We start from the raw sequence: 23,429 nt of genomic DNA, 5'->3' as shown, positions 1-23,429 counted from the left end.
TTTAGTGTTTTCAGGTACTAGTTGGTGCGGCCAACACACCTGAACACACTTAACAAAGTAGAAGATAGAGTTTTGTTGACGCTGAGAAGAAAATGTACATGTTTTTAAAGAACGTTCTAAGAAAGTTCTCTGACCACCGTTAATGTTTTCTTGGGAATGTTTAATCGTTGCTGTGGGTATAACATCGCCGATGCACTTTCTAATGAACTCGCTCACCGAATCAGCGTATTCGTCAATGTTGTTGTCTGACGCAATACGAAACATATCCCAGTCCACGTGAAGGAAGCAGTCTTGGAGTGTGGAATCAGATTGGTCGGACCAGCGTTGAACAGACCTCAGTGCGGGAGCTGTTTGTAGGCAGGGAGCAACAAAATGGAGTCGTGGTCAGCTTTTCCGAAAGGAGAGTGGGAGAGGGCCTTATATGCGTCGCGGATGTTAGAATAGCAATGATCCAAGGTTTTGCCAGCCCTGGTTGCGCAATCGATATGCTGATACAATTTAGGGAGTCTTGTTTTCAGATTAGCCTTGTTAAAATCCCCAGCTACAATGAATGCAGCCTCAGGATATGTGGATTCCAGTTTGCAAAGAGTCAAATAAAGTTCGTTCAGAGCCATCAATGTGTCTGCTTGGGGGGGAATATATATGGCTGTGATTATAATCGAAGAGAATTCCCTTGGTAGATAATGCGGTCGACATTTGATTGTGAGGAATTATAAATCAGGTGAACAGAAGGACTTGAGTTCCTGTATGTTGTTGTGACCACACCACGCCTCGTTAACCATTAAGCATACGCCCCCGCCCCTCTTCTTACCAGAAAGGCCCCAACAGGTGTCCACGTCACCAATGAACTGATTGTCCAAACATACCAAGACAGTCATGAAGAGGACACAACAACCTTTTCCCCCTCAGGAGACTGAAAAGATTCTACAACAAAGTTCTACAGCTGCACCATCGAAAGCATCCTGATCGGTTGCATCACCAACTGGTCTGGCAACTGCTCTGCATCTGACAGTAAGGCACTGCAGAGGGTAGTGAGTACAGCCCAGTACATCACTGGGGTCAAGCTTCCTGCCATCCAGGACCTATATACTTGGCGGTGTTAGAGGAAAGCCTGAAAAATTGCCAAGGACTCCAGTCACCCTAGTCATAGACTGTTCTCTCTGCTACCTCTCTGCAAGCGGTACCGGAACGCCAAGTCTAGGACCAAAAGGCTCCTTAACAGCTTCAAGCCCCAAGTCATAAGACTGCTGAACAATTAATCCAAATGGCCACCCGGACTATTTACATTGACTCCCCCCCCCCCATTTATTTTTTTTCACTGCTGCTACTCGCTGTTTATAATCTCTATGTAGTCACTTTACCCCAACCTACATGTACAAATTATCTCGACAAACTTGTATCCCCGCACATTGACTTGGTACCAGTACCATATACCCCCTGTATTTAGCCTCGTTATTGTTATTTTATTGTTACTTTTTATAATTTGTTCATCTAGTTTATTGGGTAAATATTTCTTAACTCTTTCTTGAACTGCATTGTTGGTTAAGTAAGGAAGCATTTCAATTAAGGTCTACACTTGTTGTATTCGGCGCATGTGACAAATAAAGTTTGATTTGATATGATCTGATCCCCAAAACACCTCAAGAACTCTGCCTTCAACAGAAGAGGCAATGAAGACACCTGCATTGTGTGGCACTTACCTTGCAAACCAATCAAATGGATGTATTCTGAGAGTATGGAAGCAAGTTTATCTTACATTTCCCCAAAGTATGTAGAAGCACCTCAAGTTCCTTTCACACCGTGATCTCCCTCCCATAGGCCTGCTGTAACCTGTGGAGCTGGTTACCAGGAGCTGAGGAAATGCTAACTTGGCACAACTTTCCCATACAGTGGATATTCCACTTGATCTTCTTGTGTCTTTGCTATTTTTTGAAGGGTCTATGTACTGTGCATGTACACATTTTAAATGATTAAGAACTGGATATTGCTCATCGTAGTTACACGATTATCCAGATTTAATAGCTTGTTTTTAAAATCAGAAATTAACCCCTGATTTGCTTTGATGGTACACCACAACAGCAGCAGCATTGGTTCTCCATAATCAAGCTCTCACAGACACAATATATTTTCCTCAGAATGTATAGCAGTTGCAACATCTAGAATGTATGCAGACACTGACACACAAAGAGACAAATACAGGTGAAATATTTACTCTCTGTCTGCTGACATCTGATACCTTGAATCGACTTCCTCCTGTTATTAGTCTGGGCAGCTTTCACTCATTGTCTGATACACACACACACACACACACACACACACACACACACACACACACACACACACACACACACACACACACACACACACACACACACACACACACACACACACACACACACACTCTTAACCCCTGCTGGTTTGAGTGTGTATGCGTGGGGGGACATTGTATGTGTCTTGTACTAGATACATTTCTCAGCTTAGTACAACTGACCTGAGGATAACATTAGCAGCACAAAACAGTGGATGGTTTCTATATAAATTACTGAGCATCACTGCAGCAAAGACAGAATAGATGCTAGTACTGTAGACAGGGTTAAAGTCGCACTCCAGTCTCCTTTTCACCTCATTTAACCCCTGATTTACTTAACAAAAGGCATATCTCAATAGGTGGTCCAGGTATCCTTATGACATGGCACAATTGGGGAGTGAGTGTATATTACTGTATTTATACATAAGACATTGTTTTTCAACAGGAAAAGTAAGAAAAATTGCTGGAGTGCATTGTTATAAAGAAAAAGAACATGGAACAAATAGCTGACCCTGAATATACAATTGATGTTTATTAGCTACCATTATTTAAATTTATTGCCATTCTATGGGGAGATTCTATTGGCACACTAAAACCTGCACATTCTTTTATGTTTTTACACGTACCAACAAATGGATGTGATCATTCTAATGGTCCCTGCAGCATATACTCAAACTGGTTTGATTAGAACGCTTATTTGGAACGTCCAGTTTCAATTGACGCAACAATCAGCATTCGAGTTGGCCACACTGTTTTTTCACAGAAACATTTTGCACAAACACAGTCCTTACAAAGTTATGTCCAGAATGCTAACTGAGTAAAGATTGACATAACACAAGCGGTCATATTTTTATATCTCGGCTGACAGAAACTGCATTATGAATTAGCTAATAGCAATGACTATTTATAATTAACCTCATATTTAGTCTGACAGATGTTAACGTGAAACCCAGAATGATTAGTATAATGTCAACAAACATGGCGCCACGCATACACATAGCTGGCAAATAGCTTAGCATTAGCTCATTATAATCAGTACAACCTTCAAAAAAGTATTTACCTACATCATAGGTGTCCATTACAATCTAGCTATTTGTCACCAGTACTTGAAAACATGTGAATAAAAGTGTAAATACATTATCATACACACACACACACACACACACACACACACGAGTCGTTCCACCTTTAAAAGATGCGTCATACTGCATCACACCTTGCGGCTGCAGCAGAATTCTATGACACCTTATTTAATTGTCAGCCATTGTTGCCATTACTGCTAGTTAGTGCTAGTTTGACCACCAGATGGCATCTTTGAGAAGCATTTGACAGTTTTTAATATTGGCTGTACTCGAAAATGTAAAACCTTTTTTTGTAAGAACAAGGTATATGGGATTGATTTAAATAAATTTAGATTAATTAATTTGATTAATATTATGGTGTTTCTTTTCCAAGAAAAACAAAAAACAAAACCCTCATGGTTTCCGTTAGGAAAATATGGTGCTGGGAGCTGGGGGGGGGAGTGCAACTAAAATATAGCTCATATGTACTGTACAGTAGTTGAAATAAACAACTGCATTTTGAAAGTATTTTTTATCGTTATTTCATTAACGAAAGCATAAATATGTAGATTAACAGATACTGTGTAAAACGTTAGAGTAGGGGGATATTCACACCTACAGTAGCCGGGCTATTAAACTAATTGTTGGATGACAGATTGGCACTCGGAACTCATTAACTCCTCCTTCCCCTCGGACCGCTCTAATACATCGTACCTCATCACGCTGATGTCCGGGAGGGCTCTCGCCTGGGCTACGGCAGTACGGGAACAACAGTCAGCCGTATGCTTCAGTCTGGAGGAGTTTGTGGCAGAGGTAAAGAACGTTTTTGATGCTCCATTGTCCGGGAGAGATGCTGCCTGGAAGTTACTCCAGCTTCGGCAAGACTCTCGCAGTGTGGCAGACTATGTGATGGATTTCCGCACCTTGGCAGCTGTGCCTGGAACTTGGTAGCGTTGTTCGACATTTTCCTGCACGGAGTATCAGAGGAAGTAAAGGACGAGCTTGCAGCCTGGGAACAGACGGCTCTTGACTCGCTCATCACCTTGACCATTCGGATCAATGGGCGACTACAGGAAGGAATAAAGGAGAGTAGATTCGATTTCACTCATCCTCCCAAGGATTCCACCTCGCCTCCGAGGCATCTCCGGAAGTCCCTGACAGCTCCGTTGCCGAGAGAACCCGAGGCTACCCAAGTTCCCCTGAGAGTCTCCCCGAAGTCGGCTGATTCACCTCTTCCCGAGTTGATGCATCTAGGCAGAGCTAGGCTGTCTCCAGCTGATTGGCTATACAGGCTTCTCCACTAAAAGACCAGGCTCACTGGTAGAAGCGAGTCATTTTGTGGGCCATGCAGAGATCTTTTCCTCTCCCCTTACTTACACCCCTTTTCATGCCATTTTGCTGTGGGGGAACCAGTCAAAATCACTCCGGGTACTCATCGACTCTGTGGTGCGAGTAAGGGGAGAGGAACGCCTGCCCTGGGACGTCTTCCTTTTCAGTGCTTTGCGAGGATCATCCTTGTGTTCCTACGGGAGCTTTTCAAGTATTCTCCACTTTATAAGTGTACATGATCACTGTCTGTGTGTCATGTGGGAATTGACGGAACCTCAACGGAGGCTCACTCCCTGGTGGTGCGGTTCCTGAAAGGTGTAAGTTCTGAGAACCGGTCTCTAAACCTATCGTGCCCAAATGAAACTTGGCGCTGGTTTTGGAGGCACTGTGTGTGGCCCTGTTTGAGCCTCTGGAGTCGATGGATCTGAAAATCTTCTCCTACAAAACATCCCTGCTCATGGCTTAGCGTCGGCTAAATGTGTGGAGGAAATCAATGCGTTATCCGCACAGCTTTCCTTTTCTCAGTTCGACCCGGGCAACTCTAAGGTGAAGTTGATTCCAAATGCGGCCTTCGCCCTGAAACTCATGGCTATGGCCTACAAGTATGTATTCCCCTTTCCACCTCCTCATTTTACTTCTGAAGAGCAACAGAGATTACATGCCAAGAAGGTATACCCAAATGCCCAGCTTAAACAGAAAAGGGGTAATCCAGTGATTGAAATCACAAAAACATTTCTTACCCCAGGATACTTCACCTGGTGACTATCTGGGAGAATAAAGAAAAAGAAGCACTCTGTTACTGCATTTATTGATGGGACAAGTAAAGAATTGGCTTATGTTTTGGCATGAATCACCTTCATCCTAGCCTTGAGTAGGATAAAATGTGGGTGGCAACTATATACCCTCGCAGGGGAGTGTCCCACTCATCATGTCAATCAAACATGTCAATAATATCAATACTGTCAGTAGTAGCCAGTGTTGTGTTCAAGACCACCAAAAGCGAGACTGAGTCAAGACAAAGAACGTAGCAAAACGATTCCAAATCGAGACCAAGACCGGAGGGGGGCGAGACCAAGTCAAAACCAAGACCAAAAAAAATGCGTGTCCAATTCAAGACCATGATCGTAATTCTTTCAAATCACCACCATAATAAAAGTTCAAAATATCCAGTATTTCCGTGTTCATATTTCCGAAGGACATATGGATTCTTTAGACATTCTAAATAGTGAAAAAATGCATGCTGAGGGAAAATAGAGCCACTCTATTATTATTATTATTACCGTGGGGAACAATGGGCCTTCTACGCCTTCAGGGAAGAGTTTATGAGTTATAAAATTCTGATAATAATAATAATAATAATAATAATAATAATGATTTTATAATTATTTTCAATGTTGTTCTGATTTGTTCAATTTGTTCAAACAAGGAAAGGGTTAACACTGAAGAGGACGGTAGCTTTTGTTGTGTGGCTTGCTTGCAGAGGTTGCAGCAGGTCTTATCAAAGAGGATGTTGTTGCTAATTTGTTAGCTTCTCTCTTTTCAAGAATAACTTTCAACAAGAAACTACATTTCAAATTATCATCATCTGGTGAGCAGCGCAATTGCTGCTGTTAGGCAATTATTTGAAAATAACTTGTGTGTGAAACATTGTTGCATTTAAAGTGGAACTGAGAGCATTTTAGCAACATGAAATCGTATTAATATTTGTTCATATACACCCCCAGGAAGAATGACACTTTTAAAACATTTTCTGACAAGCGACTACTTACATATGGCAATTCTTACATTTTCATAAATTCTTAGAAGGTTTGGGAATTACGTATACTAACGCATTTGTGACAATTCTATAGCAATATAGAATTCTATAGCAATATAGAGTGGGAAAGTGTGTGCGTTTGGACAATTAATAGACCCTGCAGTAAACAAAACCGAATAAAAACATCTGTCTTGTCCACGAGCAGTATACACAGACCCGTGTCCTATAGCCAATCAGAGCTACAGTAGGCCTTTATACAAACAAGCCATTTGCCACATGGGCCTGCCATCTTTAACTTTGAACTGAACTTTGTGTTAGGCAGTTACAACAATGCGGCTTTAGATCATTACAACACATTTACCAAAAGCCACAAAATATCCCTGAATAGATTTCTGCAAATATGTAAACACCTCGGGAGATCTCTTACATTTGGGAACTTTACAGTCCTGTTGATCAAACAACCATGAAAAGGTAGGCTCTCTCTCCTTCAGTTTTGCACATCAACAACAACATCTACAACTAATGCTAGCCAGAGCAAGATGAGCTAAAATCTAACAAAGGAATATTAGATAAACCCTCTCAAACGTTTTCAGTTAGTTGGCCGTAAAAATGGCACTGAGAAACGATGGGAAATTGTAGCCTCCTCGTCCTTCTGCAGTTTGCCTGCCAACGCATGCTTGTCCCAACCAAGCACCCAAGCTAACTGGATAATGTTGGCTAGCTAGCTACTTCCAGACACAAATGAGAGAACATCTCACTCTGACCATTTCATTCGCCATAGCAGAGCTAGTTAGGCTGTTTACTTGTTGTCTAGAGCGTTCTTGACTAACTATTACTATTTCCGTTAAGTTTTAGTGACACCGGCCTTAGACAATGTATCAGGCCAGCTGTGATTTGCAACCTGACAGGGTTATCTTTGGTCTCTTTGTTGCCTCTCTGATTAATGCCCTCCTTGCCTGGTCCGTGAGTTTGGACTACCAAGACATGTCTTGGTTGAATTATATTAATCATGCAATGAACTGCATCCATCTATTCTGTCAACAATGCCTTAGTGTATATGTCATGGAACGTTGAGTCAAATTGAACCTATTTTTAAAGCCTCTTATAAAGTTGGCTTTGTACCATAAACTGGGAATTAGATATTTTTGACTGATATTATGATTGTTTTTTTTTTCATATCTGCAAAATTGTTAAACCGCTGTCAGTTCCACTTTAAACTTTAGGTCAGTGGTTACTTTTTTGAAATGTTTTTTTGCAATGGGAAGTAATAGTTGTAATCTTCGATTGGGAAATAATTAATGGTTGTGTTTTTGTATTGTTATGATTGGGAGCTGGCTTATTATGTCAGAGTGAATGGACTGCTTATCTTTTAACATCATGTGACTGCTGTCTATTCATTGGCCCTATGCAGCCGTGCAGTGGTGCCTGGAGAAGTGGATATACGCAAAAGAATGGCAAAAAATGCGTAAAAAATCCTGTTTTTCTATCTTTTTTAATGAGTTTTGTATATATTTCAGGTTTTCACCCACAAAACCACCTTTTATATATAGAAAAAAAATACAATAATGTGATGGTCTAAGTGTACAACAATGCTTAAACCACATCAATCTGATTGGGTGGGCCTGTTAGGGCCTGTTAGGGCCTGGCTCACCAAGTGAATGGGCCTCTGTCCACCCAGACCCATCCTTGTCTACACCCCTGATGCTAACAGTGCATGATGACAATTGCACATCACAAATAGCCTACTAATCAACACGTAGGACTAAACTTTTTAAATGCCTGGTTTGCATACCCATTGTTGGCTAGGTTAGCATTTACCCTACTGGCTACCGATGTAATTAATCTATGAGCTACTCCATGATAAAACCAGTTGAGAGCTGGACACTTTTTCTGCCTGCAGATTATATTCCGCTGAAACTAGGCTGTGTGTGGCACGCATGTGAATATACTTTGTGCATGATTTCTCTATTGTACTACATAACTGATAAAACGTTTACTTCCACTACTATACTTTGATAAGAATCCGTAGGAATTAAAACGTAAGCATACGCAGTACCCACTGAAAAATAAAGTGGGTATCCGGCGTATAACTGCGTATAGACTCCACTACACCACTGGCCCTTAAGGGTTTTACAAAAAGTACACTCTCCATTATGAGTGCACTGGTATTATGGTTGCTGTCCTTTCAGAATCACCAACCTGTCACTCACTGAAGGCCTATAGGTTTGCCACTGCACAAACATGTCTATCTATAATATATATAAAGACTGTTAAGGTACTGTATTAATGTTTCAAGAAAAGTGAAAATATTTGGCCCGGGGAAGCGGTTTTATGCGCTGACTGAATGACAGCTGGTAATTATTTATTTTTTACTCAGCTTGTCTCGGCTGGTCTAGGGAATAAATTACTTGTCCTCACTGTCCAAGACAAAGTCAAGAACGAGTACAAATGTATCCAACACAAGGCCGAGACACTCAGAGGCCGAGTACTACAACACAGGTAGTAGCAACTACACAGGTTATTCAAGCAAGAGCATGATCATCATTCAAGATTCATTCAGACCCTTTGGCTCGAGCGATCTAAGCAGTCGATCCAAAGTGCCTCTCTCTAACAATTTCCTCACTATATTGCCAGTTCTAGAGGAAATAATTTCAAGGTAGAGGCTGAGCCCTGATTGGCATTCACGTTATGCCGTGCAATTGCAGGTTATTCAAGCAAGAGCATAATCATCATTCAAGATTCATTCAGACCCTTTGGCTCGAGCGATCTAAGCAGTCGATCCAAAGTGCCTCTCTCTAACAATTTCCTCACTATATTGCCAGTTCTAGAGCAAATAATTTGAAGGTAGAGGCTGAGCCCTGAATGGCATTCACGTAATGCCGTGCAATTGCAATATTACAGTGCCTTGCAGAAGTATTCATCCCGGTTGGTGTTTTTCCTATTTTGTTGCATGACAACCTGTAATTTAAATGGATTTTTATTTGGATTGGACATGGACATACACAAAATAGTCCAAATTGGTGAAGTGAAGTGAAAAAAAAATGACTTGTTTAAAAAAATATACATATAAAAAAATGGAAAAGTGGTGCGTGCATATGTATACACCCCCTTTGCTATAAAGCCCCTAAATAAGATCTGATGCAACCAAATACCTTCAGAAGGCACAATAATAGTTAAATAAAGTCCACCTGTATGCAATATAGGTGTCACATGATCTGTCACACGATCTCAGAATATATACACCTGTTTTGAAAGACCCCAGTGTCTGCAACACCACTAAACAAGGGCCACCACCAAGCAAGAGGCACCATGAAGACCAAGGAGCTCTCCAAACAGGTCAGGGACAAAGTTGTGGAGAAGTACAGATCAGGGTTGGGCTTTAAGAAAATAACCACAACTTTGAACATCCCCGGAGCACCATTAAATCCTTATTAAAAAAATATGGCACCACAATAAACCTGCCAAGAGAGGGCCGCCCACCAACACTCACGGACCAGGCAAGGAGGGCATTAATCAGAGATTAACAAAGAGACCAAAGATAACCCTGAAGGAGCTGCAAAGCTCCACAGTGGAGATTTGAGTATCTGTCCATAGGACCACCTTAAGCCATACACTCCACAGAGCTGGGCTTTACTGAAGAGTGGCCAGAAAAAAAGCAATTGCTTAAAGAAGAAAATAAGCAAACACTTGTGGTGTTCACCAAAAGGCATGTGGGAGACTCCCCAAATATATGGAAGAAGGTACTCTGGTCAGATGAGACTAAAATGTAGCTTTTTGGCCATCAAGGAAAACTCTGTATGGCGCAAAAAAACCACCTCTCATCACCGCGAGAACACCATCCCCACAGTGAAGCATGCTGGTGGTAGCATCATGCTCTGGGGATGTTTTTCCATCGGCAGGAACTATTTTTCCCTTTTTTTTATCTACTCTGTCATTGACTTGTTTGTGTTATTGGCTTGTTTATTGTTTACTCCATGTGTAACTCTGTGTTCTTGTCTGTGTCACACTGCTTAGCTTTATCTTGGCCAGGTCGCATTTGTAAATGAGAACTTGTTCTCAACTAGCCTACCTGGTTAAATAAAGGTGAAATAAAATAAAAATATATATATTTTTAAACTGGTCAGAATGAAAGGAATGATGGATGGTGCCTTATACAGGGAAATTTGTGAGGGAAACCTGTTTCAGTCTTCCAGAGATTTGAGACTGGGAGAGAGGTTCATCTTCCAGCAGGACAATGAGCCTAAGCATACTGCCAAGCAACACTCGAGTGGTTTAAGGGGAAACATTTAAATGTCTTGGAATGGCCTAGTCAAAGCCCAGACCTCAATCCAATTGAGAATCTGTGATATGACTTAAAGATTGCTGTACACCAGCGGAACCCATCCAACTTGAAGGAGCTGGAGCAGTCAAATGCACAAGGTCCTCTACTCTGACATTAATCCACAGATAAAAGGGTAAACCGAGTTTGTTATTCGTAATCTCTTAACCTTCAGGCTTCTTCTTCTTATTTGGACTTTATATGGTGGTTGGCAACCAACTTTAAGGTGCATTACCACTAAGGACTGGACTGGAGTGTGGACCTCAGTTCATCTTTCAATCACCCACGTGGGTATATGCTCCTAAAAACCAATGAGGAGACGGGAGAGGTGGAAATTGCAGCACGTCGAGAGTCACAAATAGAACCAAGTTCTATTTTAGCGCATGGCCACACAGACACTCGTTGACTCACGCAAGCAGTGTGGGTGCAATGATTGAATAACATTTACGCGTAAGTTTATTTTGCAACGCTCGCACATGTGACGTGAGTGGTGTGATCAGCATGTTAGTTTCAATAGAACCAAGATGCAAAATCTTTGAGTGAAGGGTCACTCTGGAGAATGTGCCAGTGTTTGAGAATGGGCGGCTCTATCAGTCTCTTGTGCTCGGTTATGAGCCATGTTGAGGAGACTGAAGCCTTGTTCACGGAACCTCTTTTTCATTATTTCAGCTTTAGTCTCAAAATCATTTGATTTGCTGCAGTTCCACCTTAGTCTGAGTAATTGACCAGTAGAAATATTTAATTTGAAAGGTTTAGGTTGATTTCTAATATACCTTAGAACTGTGTTCTTACTGAGACGTTTGCGAAAAATAGTAGTTCCAAGCGTATCACTGCCACCTTAAAAATAGTGAGGTCCAGGAAATTGAACGGGTTACATGCCGTGTGTCTGGTGCGAGCTTTACACACATACATTAAACAGACCGGGATATCCAGTTATGTGACCAACCTTTTGCCTGTTTTGCTAATCCAGCTCTCGGCAGGGTGCTCGCGAAACAGCGTCTTTCTCCCTGGATCGTGGAGGCATATAGCAGCAAGGGTTACCTAGCGGTGTACACGCCCACTCCACAAAGGTTCTGGCAGCGTCTTGGGTATTGTTTAAAGGGTTAACTATAGGAGCTATTTGTGCTGCAGTGAGTTGGGCATCACCACAGACTTTTGTCAGGTTTTATGCTTATGGCTGGGACAGGGAAATGTCACTAGGCAGCACTCTATGTGCACAATACCCAGACTGCTGGATCTGGCAGGGTCAGATCTGGGTCGTCTGCCATGGGCAGTTTCATTTAGTATATGTTGGGGTCAGCTTGGGGCATGATTATATTTCCATGTAGTATGTTGTAGCAAAGTTGACTGACTGAAAGGGAACACCTCTTTCTAATCTGGTTAGAGTCAGTTTGTGCTGTTCTGTGAAGAGAGAACGCTGTACGAGTTCTTTCGTTTCTTGGCAATTTCTCGCATGGAACAGCCTTCATGTCTCAGAACAAGAATGGACTGACGAGTTTCAGAAGAAAATACTTTGTTTCTGGCCATTTTGAACCTGTAATCGAACCCACAAATGCTGATGCTCCAAATACTAAACTAGGCTGTGCTAACATAATTCCAAAAGGGTTTTCTAATGATCAATTAGCCTTTTAAAATGATAAACTTGCATTAGCTAACACAATGTGCCATTGGAACACAGGAATGATTGTTGCTGATCATGGTCCTCTGTACGCCTATGTAGATATTCCATTAAAAATCAGCCATTTCCAGCTACAATAGTAATTTCCATTAACAATGTCTACACTGTATTTCTGATCAATTTGATGTTATTTTAAAGGACAAAAAACATGCTTTTCTTTCAAAAACAAGGACTTTTCTAAGTGACCCAAAACCTTTGAACGGTAGTGGACATATTACCTCTAGACTAACATCTGCCCGCGCACATTGACTCTGTACTGGTACTACCTGTGTATAGCATCACTACTGTTATTTTACGGCTGCTCTTTAACTATATGTTATTTATATTTATCCATTTTTTACTTAACACTTATCTTTCTTAATGGCTTGTAAGTAAGACCTACACTTGTTGTATTCAGCGCATGTGACAAATACAATTTTATTTGAATTGAAACACAAGCAATGGACATTGGACCAGTGCAAATCTGTCCTTTGGTCTGATGAGTCCAAATACAATATTTTTGGTTACAACCACCGTGTTTTTGTTAGAAGCAGAGTAGGTGATCTCCCCATGTGTGGTTCCCACCGTGAAGCATTGGGGAGGAAGTGTGATGGTGTGGGGGTGCTTTGCTGTTGACACTGTCAGGATTAATTTAGAATTTAAAGCACACTTAACCAGCATGGCTACCACAGCATTCTGCAGCAATACGCCATCCCATCTGGTTTGTGCTTAATGGGACAATAATTTGTTTTTCGGCAGAACAATGACTCAACACACCTCCAGGCTGTGTAAAGGCTATTTGAGCCAAGAAGGAGAGTGATGGAGTGCTCAGCATTTGTGGGAACTCCTTCAAGTCTGTTGGGAAAACATTCCAGGTGACTACCTCATGAAGCTGGTTGAGACAATGCCAATAGTTTGCAAAGTTGTTATCAAGGCAAAGGTTGTTTACTTAAAAGAATCTTAAATCTAAAATATATTTTGAATTGTTTAACACTTTTTTGGATACCACATGATTTCATATGTGTTATGTCATAGTTAATGTCTTCACTATTATTCCACAATGTAGAAAATTGTTGTTTTTTAACTTAAATGAGTGTGTCCAAACTTTTGACTGGTACTGTATATTTTTTAAGCTTAATTATCCAGATACCTTGCTGAAATACACAAAGCAAGTGTTCCCCTTTTTTCTTCTGTCCCTACTAAAAGCTCGGTCAGCACAGGCATGCAGGATGAAATAGGGAGAAAAGAGCTTTAAACCTTCCATTTAGAACAAAAAATGGTGCTGACAGATAGGGCTGCCATTCTTCTCGCTCTTAGGAAACTTTGCATTATTGTTTTTTTTTGTATTATTTCTTACATTATTAGCCCAGAATTTTACATACAGTCATATTACATACAGGCAGCAAGAACTTTTGGATATCAGAGTGGAGGTAACTCACCAGCATTACAACCAGGAATACTGTATCTTAGTTGATTCCGCTCTGACATTGTTCACCCAAATATTTATGTATGCTTAATTCCATTCCTTTACTTTACATTTGTGTGTTTTGTTGTAAAATTGTTAGATAATACTTGTTAGAAATTACTGCACTGTTAGAGCTAGAAACACAAGCATTTTGCTACACCCACAATGACATCTGCTAAACATGTGTATGTGACAAATAACATTTGATTTTTAAAGAGTAAGCTGTGAGACAGAGAGGAGGGAGTTAGTACCCCATTCATAGATGCTAACCGCTTTAGCGCCTATTGACGATTGGGTCTACTGACCGGGGGTGGTTTGTTAAGAGCCCCGACCCTTGCTCTAAATGTTAACACGCATAGCATGCAGTACAGTTTTGGAAACATAAGGAACGTATCTTTCATTTCAGCGAGAAACTATTTTCAAAAACCAAAAGGATAAATTACTACACACCTTTATAGGGTTATGGTTCCCACATTGCCATATATCCATGTTACAGAGCTTGTTTACGGAAAACAGATGAAAGACAGGTGATTAGCACAAGTTGTCCATTCTATCTGCGTCTTCGAACTCCGGTGTATAAACGGAAGAGGGACACCACAAATGTGTTGTCACTGAAAATACTGTCAGCTGCAACTGTGTTAAAACATTGTACAGTAAGTGTGTATTTTGCATTTGTGAAATTATCCTGATGTTATATGAAAGTATATGGATTCAAGTTTATAGAACCGTACCGCAATTGAGAATCGATTCATGTTTAGATGGAGTGTTTATCTGTTTTGGCTGCCAGCGCCAATTCAACTTTAAACAGAACATGTAAGGTCTTTGGACCATAAAGAGTAACGTTAGTCTCATTTAGTCCATTATTGGGCTAGGTGTTAGTAGACAGGCACCGGCAGAGATTTTTATATATATATATATAGAGAGAGAGAGCAAGAGAGAGAGAGAGAGAGAGAGAGAGAGAGAGACGCTGTGCAGCCATACGGGATAATGTCCTTCAGCAATAGGCGAATGTGTGAACAGATCAGCGTTTAAATCAGCCACTCCGCTCTTCAAACACTGTCTCAGCACACAGACAAAACACACACACACTCAGGCAAGTTGCTTCGTTATCTCACAAACGCACACGCTCAGCCATCACACACACAACACATCACAGTTCAATATCACCACAGATCTGCATAAGCATGGATTCAATCAGTATTTCAACTGAAATATTCTCCCCCTCTCTCTTGCTCTATCCATCTATCATCCCCCACCCCCACCAGCTAATCTAAGAAGCTAGGGCAACACTACACACAGGAGGAAAGGTAAATGTCACAGATTTACCTCAGTGGCTTTCCTGCTCCTCTAGCTCTCTTTTATTCCACAGAAATATTCCTAGCAGCATACATCCAAACAGGCTGAAATCTATGGGTCTTCCTCCACCCAAAACCATCCATGGATCATCTAGTCATTCTTCTGTTAACATAGTGCTTCCCTACTCCCCCGCTAGCTCAAGCAGGCACACACAGGCAGCTGCTTTCTTTCCTTCAAAGCTCTACAAGCAGAGCAAAGCAAATTAAAGGTCCAGCCCAGCTTAGAGCCTAAATCAATGTGAGCTATTCACACTCCAGCTCCTGTCTGAGGCTAATGGCTGCAGCCCCACAGCCCCCTGCATGCATGCCCCCGCCCACAGCAACTCTGATATCCTCTCTCTCCCTCTATTTATCTGTTTCTGTCTCCATCTCCAGGGCCCTATAAAATCCATTACATTTTGGCCTGATTCCATTGAGTTTTTTTTCCAAAATTCATTTTTCTTTTTCCAGGTTTCCATTTCCCTCTGTTTTTCCAGGTTTTCATTTCCCTGTTTTTTCAGGTTTACATTCTCAAAATCATACTTTTTAAATAGAAAACAAAATAATTAAATCACATCAGGTGTCTACTTTGAGGACTGGGATTTTTTTTTTTAATGTAGATTTTTGGATGGTTTTGCTAATTTTGAAGCTCTCTCTTCATCTCTAAATATCTCCCTCTTCCCCAAAACCCAAGCATTCAACCCTTTCTCCCTCTCTCTCTTTTACACACACACACACACACACACACACACACACACACACACACACACACACACACACACACACACACACACACACACACACACACTGTCATGCCCTGACCTTAGAGAGCTTGTTTATTTCTCTATTTGGTTAGGTCAGGGTGTGATTTGGGTGGGCATTCTAGTTTTCTATTTCTTTGTTGGCCGGGTATGGTTCCCAATCGGAGACAGCTGTCTATCGTTGTCTCTGATTGGGAATCATACTTAGACAGCCTGTTTTCCACCGGAGTTTGTGGGATCATGTTTTTGCACAGTTGCTGTATAGCCCTGCAGAACTTTACGTTCGTTGATCTTTTGTTGGTTTTTTGGTGTTCCTATTTAATATAGAAAGATGTACACTTTCCATTCTGCGCTTTGGTCTCATTCTGACGACGGACGTAACACACACATTCATGACTCTTACCAGCACATGCTCCCTCCTGAAAATACTAGGCATTCTGATCAGCCTCATGTAGGTATTGTAAAAGAGTGTAAATCAACACAGCAAGTACTGAGCTATGGCAGGCGGTAAAGAATATTGTAATGGCTGAGGTATGGGGTTGGGTATAGACCCAAGGTTGGTGCAGGGGATAGGGTTGGGGGGTACTGCATAAGAGTATGATTGGTAATGAAGATGGGGTTGTGGGTGGGGTAAGGGCTGCTAGATGATGTAAGAGTATAGATGAATGTGAAGAGGGTGGTATAGCTATGGCTCTGGACTGAGAAGCTTGGACTGGGCCAAGAGGCAGGGCTACAGAGAGGACAAGGGGAGGATTAGTTTTGAGAGATGCAGACCTAGAGTAAAGCTAGATAAGGCAGGCCCATACCTGCATGGATATAGCCTGTTGCACAGGGTTTATACAAACTGCCCACCAACCGTGTGAGCTGCACTCATGGCGTCAAACTTTGTTTACAGTTACCTTCAAATTCACACATTCAGAAGATTTTGCTCTCCTGAAGTAGAGTATATTGGGATAAATTGCAGGCCACACGACCTGCCTAAAGAGTTTTCAGCTATAGTTTTCGTGGCTGTTTATTTACCACCACAGACAGATGCTGGCACTAAGACCGCACTCAGTCAGCTGTATAAGGAAGCAAGCAAACAGGAAAGCACTCACCCAGAGGCGGCGCTCCTAGTGGCCAGAGACTTTAATGCAGGGAAACTTATATCACTTATACTAAATTTCTACCAACATGTTAAATGTGCAATCAGAAGGAAAAAAATGTACTCCGCACACAGAGATGCGTACAAAGCTCTCCCTCTCCTCTCCATCCATTTGGTAAATCCGACCATATCTCTATCCTCCTGATTCCTGCTTACAAAATTAAAGCAGGAAGCACCAGTGACTCGGTCTATAAAAAAGTGGTCAGATGAAGCAAATGCTAAATTCCAGGACTGTTTTGCTATCACAGACTGGAACATGTTCCGGGATTCTTCCGATGGCATTGAGGAGTACACCACATCACTCACTGGCTTTATCAATAAGTGCATCGAGGACATCGTCCCCACAGTGACTGTACGTACATACCCCAACCAGAAGCCATGGATTACAGGCAACATTCGCACTGAGATAAGGGTAGAGCTGCCGCATTCAAGGTGCGGGACTCTAACCCGGAAGCTTACAGGAAATCCTGCCATGCCTTGCGACGAACCATCAAACAGACAAAGTGTCAATACAGGGCTAATATTGAATCATACTACACTGGCTCCGACACTCGTCCAATGTGGCAGGGCTTGCAAACTATTACAGACTACAAAGGGAAGCACAGACATGAGCTGGTCAGTGACACGAGCCTACCAGACGAGCTAAATCACTTCTATGCTCGCTTCGAGGCAAGCAACACAGGCACGCATGAGAGCATCAACTGTTCCAGACGACTGCGTGATCACGCTCTCTGTAGCCGACCTGAGTAAGACCTTTAAACAGGTCAACATACACAAGGCTGCGAGGCCAGACTGATTACCAGGACGTGTGCTCCGGGCATGTGCTGACCAACTGCAATGTGTTTTCATTGACATTTTCATAATGTCCCTGATTGAGTCTGTAATACCAACATGTTTCAAGCAGACCACCATAGTCCCTGTTTCCAAGAACACAAAGGCAACCTGCCTAAATGACTGCAGACACGTAGCACTCAAATCCGTAGCCATGAAGTGCTTTGAAAGGCTGGTAATGGCTTACATCAACACCATTATCCCAGAAACCCTAGACCCACTCCAATTTGCATACTGCCCAAACAGATCCAAAGATGATGCAATCTCTATTGTACTCCACATTGCCCTTTCCAACCTGGACAAAAGGAACACTTATGTGAGAATGCTGTTCATTGACTACAGCTCAGCGTTGAAACACCATATTACCCTCAAAGCGCATCACTAAGCTAAGGATCCTGGGACTGAACAGCTCCCTCTGCAACTGGATCATGGACTTCCTGATTGGATGCCCCCCAGGTGGTGAGGGTAGGTAGCAACACATCTGCCATGCTGATCCTCAACACAGGAGTCCTCCAAGGGTGTGTGCTCTGTCCTCTCCTGTACTCCCTGTTCACAAACGCCTGCATGGCAAGACATGACTCCAACACCATCATTAAGTTTGCTAACAACACAACAGTGGTAGGCCTGATCACCGACAACGACGAGACAGCCTATAGGGAGGAGGTCAGAGACCTGAACGGGTGGTGCCAGCATAACAACCTGTCCCTCAACGTAACCAAAACTAAGGAGATGAATGTGGATTACAGGAAAAGAGGACCGAGTACGCCCCCATTCTCATCGACGGGGCTGTAGTGGAGCAGGTTGAGAGCTTCAAGATCCTTGGTGTCCACATCATCAACAAACTAGAATGGTCCAAACACAAAGCCTATTCCCACTCAGGAAACTGAAAAGATTTGGTCCTGAGATCCTCAAAAGGTTCTACAGCTGCAACATTGATTACTGCATTACTGCCTGGCACGGAAATTGCTCGGCCTCCGACCGAAAGGCACTACACTGGGGATAAGCTGCCTGCCATACAGGACCTCTACACCAGGCGGTGTCAGAGGAAGTCCATAAAAATTGTCAAAGACCCCAGCCACCCCAATCATAGACTGTTCTCTCTACTACCACATGGCAAGCGGTACCGTAGTGCCAAGTCTAGGACAAAAAGGCTTCTCAACAGTTTTTACCCCAAACCATAGGACGCCTGAACAGGTAATCAAATGGCTACCCGGACTATTTGCATTGTGTGCCCCCCAACCCCTCTTTTACACTGCTGCTACTCTCTATCATATATGCATAGTCACTTTAACTATACATTCATGTACATACTACCTCAATTGGCCCGACCAACCAGTGATCCAGTACATTGGCTAACCGGGCTATCTGCATTGTGTCCCGCCACCCACTACCCGCCAACCCCTCTTTACGCTACTCCTTCTCTCTGTTCTTCATATATGCATAATCACATTAACCATATCTACATGTACATACTGCCTCAATCAGCATGACTAACTGGTGTCTGTATGTAGCCTTGCTACTGTTATAGCCTTGCTACTGTATATAGCCTCGCTACTGTTTTTCACTGTCTTTTTTACTGTTGTTTTTATTTCTTTACTTATCTATTGTTCGCAAAACCTTTTTTCGCACGACTGGTTAGAGCCTGTAAGTATGCATTTCACTGTAAGGTCTACACCTGTTGAATTCGGCGCATGTGACAAATAAACTTTGATTTGATTTTATTAAGAGCATGTCAAATAGTATAATAATTGAATGTCAAATGAAAGCGAAGAGTCTCTATTTTTTTTTAAATTAAGGCATATATACATGTTTTCCAACCATTTTCCACCCTAAAAATGTGGAATAAGCAAAGGCTTAGATTTTTGTTCAAACTGATGGAAAAGGGGTCTCTATGGGATCGGTGTCGCTTCACCAGGATGGTTGAGTTAACGTGTGCTAATGTGATTAGCATGTGCAGAAAGCCTCAAATCTTGTTAATAATCTAATGGCACTGTCCAATTTACAGTAACTATTACAGTGAAAAAAATAACATGGTATTGTTTGAGGAGAGATCACGGCAACTGGTTTGATGCATTCATCTCTGAAGGTAAATAATGTACTTACATTCAGTAATCTTGCTCTGAGTTGTCATCCTGAGGTCCCAGAGATAAAATGTAGCATAGTTTTGTTTGATAAAATATTTGTTTTCTTCAAATGTAGGAACTGGGTTCTAAAGTTTGAACCCCTGCTGTTTCTGAACCTATCAAACCCTATATATTTTAAGATATTTTCACATCTCTCTCTCACATGGAAAATAAAAGTTCACAGAAGTAACAAGTAAAGGTAGACCGACCAATTTATTAGTGTTTCTAATGATATCAAGTTTGTTTATGAATTAATAAGTGATTAAAACACATTCTATTACCAAATCAATAAGGAAATTACTGCAATCGAATTGGCTATAATGGGAAATCATAGTAATCACAAACCCCAGATGGGTCACCTGCTACTGTTCTCCCTTCCACTGGCAGTTTATTTTTTATTTTTCCGTTGTCTGGTGATCAAAGACCAACTGTGAAAACCATCTGGACAATCCCTCCCTCTCACTCTCCTTGACTCCTACCCTCTATCAATTTACTGTAACAAGCATTCTCACCGACTAAGCACCTGCCGTCCATAAGTCATTGAAATTTGGTTAGTCCGCCCTAGCCGGAACAAATCTGAACCAATCATATTACATTTTTATTTATTTAACTTGGCAAATCAGTTAAGAACAAATTCGTATTTACAATGACGACCTACCCCTAACCTGGACAACGCTGGGCCAATTGTGCGCCACCCAATCACGGCAGGATGTCATACAGCCTGGAATCAAACCAGGGACTGTAGTGACGCCTCTAGCACTGAGATGCAGTGCCTTAGACCGCTACACCACTCGGGATGTCTATGTTTCACAAGTTTAGACAGAACAGTGAAGTAAAGAAAAGAAAAGTAGAGTTGAGTAGAATTCAGTACAGTACAGCACACTAGAGTAGAGTACAGTATAATGTACTGTATTGTACTGTACTGAACATATCTACTTTACTGTACTGAACTCTACTTTACTCTGCTGTACTGTGATGTCCAAACTTCTGAAACATAGATGTCTATAATTGTTTTAGATTTGGTGTTGTCTGGACCAACCAAATGTGGTCCTATTTGGGGGCGGAGCTCATTACAATTATAACCAGTGTGTAGAATAATACTTGTGTTTATCTATTCAAGATAAATCACCATGAAAGAAAATTATATTAATTTCCAAAATTATGCATTTCTGTATAGTACAGATTAGGGACCCATGATGTAATTCTGCTACCGTAACTCTGTTAACGGATACAAATCCACTTCCCCTATTGTAGTTCAATAACCAAAATAATTTATTTCAAACTCATGGTGTCATGTCATAGCTGACACTGTCACTTCCACTCCCGCACGCAACGTCACAGGTCTACAAATCCCCGGTTCTGGCAAACCATCTTTACGCACACCTGGACTTTATTACTCCCTTGATTACTTACCCTTTGTATAGCACTCTTGTTATCAGCCATTAGATTGTATTTTTTATTTTTCTTTGTCAGACACTTCTCTTGTTTTCCATTGCTCCATGTTCATTATTTTAAAACTCACTAACTGTACCTGCTTCCTGACTCCCTGCGTCTATGTTACAGAATACTACCACAACAAATGGGAGTAGCAGACATCTAAGACATCTACTAGATGGTTGGAGAACTAGTAACACCATGACAAGCTGTCTCATTTGGGGACGGTTATGGATGAGGTCCTCCGTGTTCTTCAATTAGTCAACATTACTCAAGGGGCATGATCTCCAAATAGCGAAGGATTCTCTACCGCAAGTCGATCCAGCAAGCCAGTACCCCATACAGCAGTCCGTCCTGCTCAGTGACGCCCGATTGTCTCTACCGGACAAATATGACGGGACTCCATTGAAATGCCGTGGCATCCTACTCCAGTGCACCATTTATTTCACTCATCAGAATAGAGTCCCCACCCCCGAGAGGTCCGAGTTTGCCACGGTTATTTCTCTGCTGACTGGACGGGCTTTGGAGTGGGCCACGGCTGTCAGGGAGAGAGGAGAGGAAGAGCTGGGTTCCTATGAGAGGACCATGGCTCAGGGGGGTCTTTGACCATCCACCAGAGGACAGAGATGGGGGTGAGCACCTACTCCAACTATGGCAGGATGGCCAGACCACGGCGGACTATGCACTAACCTTTCAGACAGTGGCAGCATCCATCGGATGGAATAAGCCGGCGCTCCAGAGCCTATTCAGAAGACGATTGTGTGAAGAGGTCTAGGTGGAGTTGACGTACCAAGACGGAAACCTACCCTTGGACGCCCTCATTGATGGCCATTCGTCTGGATATTCTTCTTCGGGAGTGTTGGTATCCCCATCGCCTTTCTCCCTCCTCTGTTGTCAGTGCCTGAACCCATGGAGGTGAGGGCCACACATCTCTCCGCGTCTGAGCGAAGCCGTCGTAGACAGCTGGGGCTCTGTCCTTATTGAGGAGGGACACAAGCTTCAACTGTGTCCCCTATGTTCTAACCGGGGTTCAATGGGAGCAGAGGGAGAGCCACTTGAGTTAGGTTGTGAGTATTACAACATCATCCAATTCCACCTAAACCTTTCTTCATAACGATTTCACTGGCTGGCTGTCCTTCATGTTTTGTTTCTACAGCTCTAGTGGACAACGGTGCTGCAGGGAATTTTATTGACCAGGCCCTCACCTCCTCCCTTAACATCCCCTCATACCCGCTCTACTCTCCTTGTCCAGTTCAAGCACTGGATAGTCAACCACTGGGATCCGGGACAATCACACACATCACAGCACCACTCACCCTCACCGTGGAATCCATACATCAAGAAAGCCTTCCCTTCCTCATCATCAGTGCACCTGTATACAACATCACCCATGGCCACCCATGGCTTCAATGTCATAACCCCACCATCTCATGGCCGAGGATGAAAATCACAGACTGTGCACCTTTATTTTTTTATTTCACCTTTATTTAACCAGGTAGACTAGTTGAGAACAAGTTCTCATTTGCAACTGCGACCTGGCCAAGATAAAGCATAGCAATTCGACACATACAACAACACAGAGTTACACATGGAATAAATAAAACATACAGTCAATAATACAGTAGAACAAAAGAAAACAGAAAGTCTATATACAGTGAATGCAAATGTGGTAAGTTAAGGAAATAAAATAGGCCATGGTGGCGAAGTAATTACAATATAGCAATTAAACACTGAAGTGGTAGATCGGCAGAAGATGAATGTGCAGGTAGCGATACTGGGGTGCAAAGGAGCAAAATAAATAAATAAATACCAGTATGGGGATGAAGTAGGAAGATAGATGGGCTAAGTACAGGTGCAGTGATCTGTAAACTGCTCTGACAGCTGGTGCTTAAAGCTAGTGAGGGAGAT

At 42.2% G+C, this 23,429-nt stretch overlaps 1 protein-coding gene across 2 annotated transcripts in view; it reads right to left on the bottom strand.

Annotated features, from left to right (window-relative positions):
- LOC135504696 (membrane-associated guanylate kinase, WW and PDZ domain-containing protein 1-like) overlaps positions 1–23,429 on the bottom strand; it is a 125,159-nt gene that overhangs the window by 75,828 nt on the left and 25,902 nt on the right. The window contains exon 1 of one of the 2 annotated variants that reach the window (XM_064923489.1): positions 15,221–15,461. The exons of the other annotated variant lie outside the window; for it this stretch is intronic. The gene's annotated coding sequence lies outside the window, so the exon portion shown is untranslated. Of the gene's footprint in view, positions 1–15,220; positions 15,462–23,429 lie in introns of those variants that run through there. 2 annotated transcript variants of the gene reach the window in all.

Source organism: Oncorhynchus masou, chromosome 18, assembly GCF_036934945.1.
Source record: "Oncorhynchus masou masou isolate Uvic2021 chromosome 18, UVic_Omas_1.1, whole genome shotgun sequence".
In the NCBI taxonomy this organism is placed as follows: Eukaryota; Metazoa; Chordata; class Actinopteri; order Salmoniformes; family Salmonidae; genus Oncorhynchus; species Oncorhynchus masou.
Note: the sequence above shows the minus strand (reverse complement) of the source record. Positions and strands in the feature narration are given on the sequence as shown.